This window comes from Melanotaenia boesemani, chromosome 7, assembly GCF_017639745.1.
Source record: "Melanotaenia boesemani isolate fMelBoe1 chromosome 7, fMelBoe1.pri, whole genome shotgun sequence".
In the NCBI taxonomy this organism is placed as follows: domain Eukaryota; kingdom Metazoa; phylum Chordata; class Actinopteri; order Atheriniformes; family Melanotaeniidae; genus Melanotaenia; species Melanotaenia boesemani.
The window spans coordinates 14,686,306-14,696,097 of NC_055688.1; positions in this window are offsets into that span (position 1 = coordinate 14,686,306).

Sequence of the window (9,792 nt, forward strand, 5' to 3'; positions counted from 1 at the left end):
TACTGAAAATGTTGCCGTGTCCACTGCAATGTCTTCTGCCTTACACTGAGCAGTGAAGGTCAAGGGACCCATTGGCCCAGCAATGTAGAAAGCAATGTCAAAGAAAAACACACAAAAAATAAACAATTGAACAAACAAAAAAAAACACAGAGTATGACACAGAGGATGACACAGACCTCTCCTCTGTTTGTTATTGACAAACTCAAAATGATCATGTGGCCTCGTGCATAAACCTAACTGACCCATCCATGAAGGCAACAAATACTTGTTCACAAACAAAAAATAGCATTACAGAGATAAATAGTTCACTGAGGACTGGTTAAAGGGAAAGAGATGAGGGTGAGAGTAGGTAAGATGAGTCAGGTTATGGATTATAACTGATTTCTAGTGAAAGGTAATCCAGGGAGAGAGGTTCAGGGTTGGTGTACTTCTCAGGGGAATTTGCTCCTTGAGCACCTGGTTCCTTTAGAGCTAAGGAAAGAAAGGGAAGGAAAAGAACAAGACAAAAAGAAGGTTGAGAGGGCAGGTTTTGACTACTGAGAAAAACAGAGATAAGGTTAGACATGCCAGAAAATTGATGGTGAGAGGCGTGGTCTTTGTTCCTAAATTTCAGGTGTAGTCAGAGAAAACTAGTACATGCCATTATTTCATAGGAAAAGCGGTTTTACAGGGAGCTTACTGCTGAATAGAATGCACCAGTTATTTAGAGACTGAAAATGCATACTTAGTATGCCCTTCTCTACAAGACAACTGTTGCTGAACAGCAAATTTCATACCTAAACCTTACATTTTTTTATTTACATTGCAGCCCATGTGCTCAGACTTTGGACAATGACAAGTCTAACACTCTAAAGCAACAGCACTTAATGAAACAGACCAATTTAAATTTCTACTTTCACTTAGCACTCCAAATTCCCTCTGTTGTGTGATGAGGTGCATCAAAGAATAATAGCAGATGAACCTTGTTTTCTCCTGTCTTCCCCTCCCTCCTAAGCCCCGCTACACTTGGTGATAAATAATAAAACTTAAACGCAGCCTGAGGCACAAAAGCTGCCAAAAACACAGCAGCTCCCCAAAAATCAAGGACTCAGATCAAAGGATTAGCTGTGGAGAGCTATGCAAGGGGCAAAGTAATGACCGTGCACCATGGGTGTGTGCATGTGTGGGTGTGTGATTACCTCAGAGCTGTATGAGTGAGAGAGCGAGAGAGAGACAGACAATATTCAAACGGCAAACAGCAGGTGTACCTGTCGCACTAATTGAGTCACGACTGATTATATTGTGTTGCTGCCGTCAGTCTGTAATCACATTTCACTCAAATGAGACACGGGCTGATAATCTTCAGGCATGACTGGAATCCACTTACTAGGTAGGTAGAGTTTAAGTGTGCGTGTGTGTGTGTGTGTGTGTGTGTGTGTGTGTGTGTGTGTGTGTGTGTGTGTGTGTGTGTGTGTTTTGATATTATGATGAGGATCAACAGCTGAAGCAAAACTGGCTGATTCAAACCTCCTGTCAATGTGGGAAGCAAATTGCAATCACCACAATACCACAGTGCTTTCTGAGGATTAATAATAAGTGAATAAAAATGAATTAAAAATAGTTTGTTTCACAAAACGCAACTGGGCACACCGCACTGCAGTGCCTGACATGGTCGTGAAGATGGTTTCCGATTCAAGGTCTCCGAGATGCATTACAGGGTGCACCGCAGTGCCCTGTTGTGAGTTGCCTAATTGAGAAACAGAGTAATTTTTATTTAGTTCTGTTCAGTTAAGTGAATAAAAATTCCTCAGTTGTTTCACAAAACATTACAGGGTGCACCACAGCACCATGTAATGTATCTCAGAGGCCGTGAATCAGAAACAAAGTTGATGACGACCATGTCAGGCGCTGCGGTGCGGCTTGCCCAGTCACATTTTGTTACATAAAGTATTTTTATTAACTTAATCAAACTTTATGAAACAAGTACAGCTAACGGATGGATGGATAATGCTGCTGCAGAGATGTAGAGCTGAAATAGACGGGATAAAAGTAGATGCTCCAAACTGTTTGGAAAAAAGCTGAGAGATCCAGCCGGGAAAGGGTCGGTGCATTTGGTCAGTCGGCCCTGTCCTGACCGCCGGTACTTGACAATGAGAGCTGTATTGATTTATCATATTAAAATAACGACCAAGTAGTTGATTTTATTTTATTTTATTTTATTTATTTATTTATCCCTGTGTACCTGTCCTTACAAATGAGGGAAACTTGTATGATGATAGACTTAAAGGAAGGCGCGGATATGCTCTACAACCCAAGAGTAGCTCGTTTCTCTCTGAAAGCAGCGGCTGCAGTTGGACCGGGAAAGCAGACGTTCAACATTTAAAGATTTAAAAAAGTTTTCATCTCAACGATCAGGCAACGTTCTCCAAGGATCTCAGCCAACTTTACCAGAATCTTCAGCCTGAAAGGTTTGTGCACATCTGCAGCTGGAACGGCCTCTTGGTTACTGCATCCACACCAAACAGTTTACTCTTTTTGTGATTATGTGATATTTCAGCTAAAGAACAACGGGCTGAAGATCATGTACACTCTCCTGTTGAAAATCAGCCATTTCTGCTGGGGTTCTACTGGCTTAAAACCTTCCTTTCTCTCCTGAAGTCACACTTGGCAGAGCTAGGCAGGAAGGATCGGCTGCACAGTTCCCCCCGCACTGTGACCTGTTCAGTGTTTACCAATAGGCAAGGATCTTCCCCAAGGACACGACTTGAAAGGTCGTCCTCCTCATTTACATAATGAGACAGAAATGCATACAGAAATGTAAAAGGGAGACACAGAAATAAATATGCTTCGAACATTAAATAGAGGAAGAAAATGCAATATTTTAAAATAATGAGGACGTGAACATAAATGTGAATAAGAAAAAGTTTCAATAAATAAATTAATTAAATGTTAGATAAAAATAAGACACAAAAATAAATATTTTGATGGATAATAAAATCTAAAATAAATGTAATGCAATGTAAAAAAAATGTACAGGCATAAAAATAAATGAGGAAAAAAATAAAATAAAATCACCAAATAAATTAATTAATTGAACTAAAAAAAATGACAAGGAAGAGTAAATAAATAAGAATACTTACACAAAGTTAAATTAAAACAGATGAAACTGACAAAATAAATATAAATTAGTGTTTCATAGGTTTCTTAATGGAAAAACTGTTTTTAGTTTTTTTGCATAGAATTTATTGGCTTATCAGTTTATTTATTCAGCCATTTTTATATTTCTGTATATTTTTTAATTTTGGCAGTTTTGGTCCTCCATACATTTTAGGTTCACTCTTATCTTATTTATCATTAATTTATCATTGAGAAAGAACCACATACATATTTAAAGAAGTGACTTCAACAAACAAGAAACACATAGAAGAGTAAACCGTGCCTACATTGGTCGGATCAAGAGGGGTGACATTAAATGAGAGATGCTGATCTACAAAATTAAACAACATCATTTTTGATAAACAAAAATGGATTGCACATGGATTGTAACCTTAAATATTGACAAGAAAAATCCCAGAGCCAAAATATCTTTCTCTACAGGACTGTTGAGGGTCAGGCTCAACAATGAAGCAGAGCAAACTGCAGATTCAGGCTGAAAGTTTGTCAAAACTAAAAAGTGGAGTGCAAGATAAAAAAAAGTGCCTGAAAATGTGCAAACTCACATTTATCTTGTGGGATATCTTTAGATAGAGAGCATTCAAATTTCATGAAAAGGGTGATTCAGGGCATGATGCATCCCTGCTAACCAAAGCATTAAATATGTAGATATAATCATATCAATATCAGGTGCAAGATGAGTCTCTCTTTTTAGAGCAACTTCTAAAAATGTTCAGTTCTGTCATGTTGTCTCCAGAATTGCAATCAAGTCTTGTGCTCTAAAGCTTCTACATTTCATTCTTGCAATCCTTTTGGAATCATTCATGTCTGATTTCTGAAAATATCTTAATTCTAGTTCTGAGCACTAGAAATACAACTAACATGTTTCCTGCTTGATTCACATTTTAAGCTATCAATGTAGAATTTTGCCAGAATTTTACAAAAAAATATATCAATCCTAAAGATATTTGTGTGAATTTCTATAATGAGACAATGTTGTAGTGCATATAAAATGCCATCTGCACATTTAAAATGCTTAATAAATAGCTGTTACTAACATGAGATATGCACATGGACTAGAACTTGAGGGGCATCTGCATTCAAGAAAATGTGCTCATTCAATCACCAGCCTGCATGGTGTATGAATATTCACGACTTTTGAGCTCATTGATCAGTAACAGTAACAGTAAACTCTGAAATAAGATTAGATTGTGGTGCTCTCCATGAAATACAATATGCAATAAGATTTACTGAAGTGCCCGAAATCATTTCAATAGCTTCACAGGAAATGTTTACCTAATGACTCAGTGTAATTTGGCAGAGACCGCTTTGTTTTAAATGAATAAACAAGGAGCTCTGCAAAAATGATCTGTGGGACCAATTGTATTTTCATTCAGATCAAGAGGGAGGCATGTTGAAGATTTTTGCTTAAGCAAAAAGATGACATTCTCTCTCGCTCTCTCTTTCTCTCTCTCTCTCTGTTTCTACAGTTGTTTTCTTACTTTAATCCAGTGAATTAAGTTGGTTTTGCTGTTGCACAAAGGAAAGGAGTGTGTGTTTATAAAAATCTGTTCATACTTGCTGGTGGACATTAGAATGCTATAGTAATCACTTTAATTGAAATGATCTTGGAGGCACGTAGAGCTAAAACAAATTCTCTCTCTTTTCATTGTTGTCTGTGCCTCCATACAATTATAATCTTTAGTGTATAATTCTTGTACTTTACTCAATGATTGTTCATATTTTGTTTCTTTAAAAATACCTGTAGTTTCTGGAGCTTTCCTGTCTCTCAGTAATGAGGCTGCTGGTCCAGACTAGCTTGAAAGATAATCACACTTGCATAACTAACACATGAAATGTCTGAGGAAACCTTTTTATACTTTACAATCAGCAAAAGTAGAAAGCTGGATGGTGCTGATTTACCTTTCTGATAGAATTACCTTTTCTGTTTCTTCGTTGCTGTTCAGAGGTCAGTTTCTGAACTGGACCACTGGTAATGTTTTGCATGAGGAAACGTCAGCAGAAAAACTCTGTAGCTTTTAACTCAGCTCAAAGGCCGATCTTAAAATTACACACTTGACTTGCTAACTGAGAGTGTTCTGCATCTGTGACTGCAAGAACCCTCATTTACATCTAATCAAATGTGCCATTATAAAATTAGTCTAACAGTAGCCTATACACCATATAGGTGTAATAAAGATTACAATAATCATTCAGCCGGATAATCAAGTTTTCCTCATGACAACCAGGGTGTTTGGATGAGCTCAAAAGAATTTTACATCTTGATTTAACCTAATGCAGTTACGGTCCACCAGTTCTCCTGAGAGAGACACTGCCTGATGCCAGTGGTGGAGAAGAGAAGTGTGGGTTTGAACAATTGCTTCCAGAGGGACGCATTGCTGATCAAAAGGGAAATGTTTCCACCTAGAGGAGAAATACATCAACAGCAAGCACCAGTAGCTGCTTCTTTTTTTCTTTTTTTTCCTTGCAGCCATTTTGTTGTAGATCAAAACATCGTTTACATGCCAACAGGCAGCCCCAATCTTGGCTTTCGTGTCTGCTGCTGCCAACTGTTCAGGGTGTCTGTGCATCTGCCCTCTTGTCACCTTTTTGCTTTGAGACATTCAGAGACGAGCACATAAATGATTCTGGGTTGAGTTTGATGTTTTGCTTTAGTGACTGACTTTTTTTTTTGGAGGAGGGGGGGGCTGTTTCTTGTTTGTTTTTTTTCAGTCAGTCCATGGCTTAATCACTGCATAACTTTACAGGCTGAGGTAGTCCTGCTCAGCTCACTTCATTGTTTCCTTCTAGAAAAGATACCTTGTGAAGACATGTAGTTTGATAAGAACTGTGTTGTGGCAGCTTGAGAAAACAGTACACTGGAAAAATCACCCCTCTTATTAAGTTAGCAGATCTTTTTTTCCCCCCCCAGAACTTGAAATATGAAAATGATGGAGCAATTCAACCACATGCATCTAAAACAGAAAGAGTGGAGATATTGCTTGTAGCTAAGGTATGTTCATGCATGGGCTCGAAGTTGCATTGTTTTGGTGAAACAAACAAACAAAAAACTTGTAAGGCTAAGTTAGAGATGAATGGCGACATTGAACATTTTACACATTGAGTAGTTTAGTGTCTTTTCTGTGTGAAAAGGAGCCATTCAGGATATTTCCAGCCAAGACCCCCAAACAAAGAAGGACTTTCTTTCAAAGGTGCCACGGGACAGCAAGTGTGTGCACTCAGGATGTAATGATGGCGTAGAAAGTCTCTTTTTTTCTTTACTTAGTGTAAGCTACCATTCACTCGTGGCCAATATAAATACTGATGGAACAATGATAAAGATCCTCTTGGCAAGATGACACAATGGGCACATTATGTAGGAGGTTCAAGTCTTGGAAGATTATGTAGTAGGAGCTGCAGTCAACAGCCTTTTTGAGGTTTGGACTATTTTTAAAAGGTAACAAAAAAAAGGCAATACAAGAGAGCTTAGAAACAGAACACTGTTGATCTTCCTGTCTCAGTCATATACTTGGAAGTCGTTGTGTGTTAATAATTAAAATAAAAACAGAGATTTATTAAAATATACTTACATTTTATAAGAAACAGAAATAAATATCTACAACACCAAATTATGTCCTTAGTAAAATGTAATAAAAGAGGGAGCAATGACAGGCTCTGTAGCCCAGTAACGTATTGAAACAGTAAATAATAGTTTATAGACTTTACAGACTTTGCATATTCACATTTGAAGAGTTGCAAATGAGATGCTTTTAAAAATAGGATTATTAGCAGTCATCAGATCCTGCCAAGCTGGCAGAGACAGACAGTGAAATGTGACCCTGGTGCTGAAATCCCAGTTGCATAGCAACACATCTCCATCTGCAGCTGAGCTTCTCTTCACCACAGAAACAACTGTCATTGTTGCTTCATGTGCAGTGTTTTATGCAATTAAACTTTTTTCTAAGAGAAAAGCACAAAAACCATTCAGCTTGAAGAGTATGGACTCTTTTTTTCACTCTTGTCAAGAAATGTGGCAGCTGGAGATGAGAAAATGGGACCCAAATATAGGACTGAAACACCAGATGACGGTATTGTATAAAGGTTTAATTGAACAAAAGACCCAACTACAGACTAGACAACTCATCTAACACACACACAATGAACTGGCAATGAATAAAGGAAATCCTGAAGCACATTCAGAGGGACTTATTGCAAAACAAGAAGCAGGTGTGACAATTAATGGTGTGAAGCTTGGAACAGGAAGTAAAGCAAACAGAATACACAAGGGGAAAAAATTTCACAAAATAAAAGAGGAAACAAGCCAGAACTCAAAAATGACAAAATGACTAGAAAACTAAGAGACACAAACATAAAACCTTCAGACTACAGCACTCTGCCATTGTAAACTTCTATAGTGCAAGTAGCTTTGAAACACAGGTGTGTTTGTTTTTTAATTAAGTCAATAGCAACTGTGGCAGATCTGTATATACAGAAGGAGACCTACTGTAAATGGGAAATTATGGTTTTTGCTGGAAATACCTGGGTCTCATGCAGAGAAAAAAATGCAGAGAAATAGGAAAATTCTTGTTCTTTTTAAACTCACTGACAATGCACTGCAAGTGAATCTGGCCAATACCTTATGCCTTATTTCACAAAAGCTGAAATGGCTTTATATGCTCATTTAGAGAACAAAATGTTATTTCACTTTAAGCTTATCAAGTATTCATCACACAGCCACCTAGAAATAGTCTTCCACTTTAATAACTCTCTGTTTTTAAATTGTTAATGCACTTTCCATTCACACATAAGCAAAACAGCCAAAACACATGATTTTAAAATGTATGTGTCCATGAAAAAGAACATGCACACTTAAACCCCATACAGACACATCAACTGTAATTATTAAACATTATTATGCAATTATGAGACTCATTAGGATAATTAGGAGGAGACTGCTAGAGAATGAGAATATTTTTTGCAAATCTCAAGACAATTTGCCTCATCCTTTAAGAGTCTTATCACAGTTTAATTAAATTGGTGGATTTGAGATGCTGTGTAAGCATGTCATACATGCGTTTATAATGTCTCACACCTATCCTCACATCTGCAATCCCACAATCCTCCGTGACAAACAGAAAACACAGATCCTAAATCCCTAATATATGTCCTGTGGCTTCTGTCTCAAGACATACGCACTGAGTCATGAGCTATTTATATACAGCCATATCAAAGGTTTTTAAGTTAGTTAATTCAGCTTGTAACAAATCAATAAAGTTGAGCTGTTTGTTACAAGAAAATCATCTGATTGGGGGTTTGAAACAGCCTATGCACATAGTTTCTTTGTGTCAACAAAGCTGCTCTTCATTTACTGCACTGAATTATGCCAAAAATATGTCTGTCTGTTAAAAAAAGAAACATAAGTTATTAGTCTACTATCATTGGATTTGATAAACAATTCTTCAATGTCTTGTTTGAAAATGATATAGATCTAAAATATGGCTACAAGGCTGGTATATGCATGTGTATATTTGCACTCTGATAATGTTATTACAAAATGGTCATCAGTTAATTAGTCATGTGTCATTAATCGCTCAGCAAGTAGAATATAATAATTATTAGTTGCAGGCTCTATATTGTTTGCTCTATTGAATCTCAGCTAGTTTCACTGACTAGTATTCCTTAAGGCCGTTCAAGCCTACAGCATGACATTTTCAGTATTTAGTCAAAACTGATCCTGCTGTCATGATCTAAAAATGTAATACAGAAAACTAAAGCATTAATAGGTCAACACAGAGAGAAGAGTATACTTTACAAAACAGACTAAACATGAAGTGCCCAACCACAGGACACATCCATTTTTATGCTGTGTTTATGCCTAATAACATGTGAAATGATGCAGCTGCTAATACATGTGCAATTATACATAATAGATAGTTGCAGACTGGATATGCATTAGACTCGGCCAGTGGCACACATACAGCAAAAGAAATAACCAGTATTTACATCCGTCTGTCTTCATTTGTCACCATGAATTAATCAGAATTAATTTAATTTAGCTTAATGTGGGGAAACTTGCAGAATTGATTAAACACTGCAGTTTAAAACATAATTTGGTATGACTTGGTTGTTTCACAATTAAATTACCCACCTATTTGTTATCAGTATTGCCATAAAGGCTTGAATTCATTCATTTTAAAATTTTCTTGCCAGCCATGCATTAGTCCAAGTGAACATTAATCCTTTATTTATCGCAAAGTCACTTAACTTCTTTATGTTTTCAGTATCCTCCATATGTGTACAACTTCTCACAATAATATCAGATATCACTGGTTCTCCATGCTTTTTTCCTTTGTCAGAACAGCAAACCTCTATAATGTGCCTTTTATAACATTATGTATTTCCATTCTCAACTGCAGAAGAGGCATCAATAAAGTAATTAACAGTTAATTCAGCAAAGTGATTTTACATTACCTGAAACATATTTCTTAATATTTAATGTACGTTTTTCCAATAGTTGTTATTGCTAAAAGTATTTTTGTTGATGTATTGCTAATCTGTTTTCATATGATGTACCAAAAACTCAAATTAAATCTGGATCAGTATGTGCCTAATCAAGGGGGATCACAGTGTTGCTGCCCTTTATTCTTTCATATGCAGAGG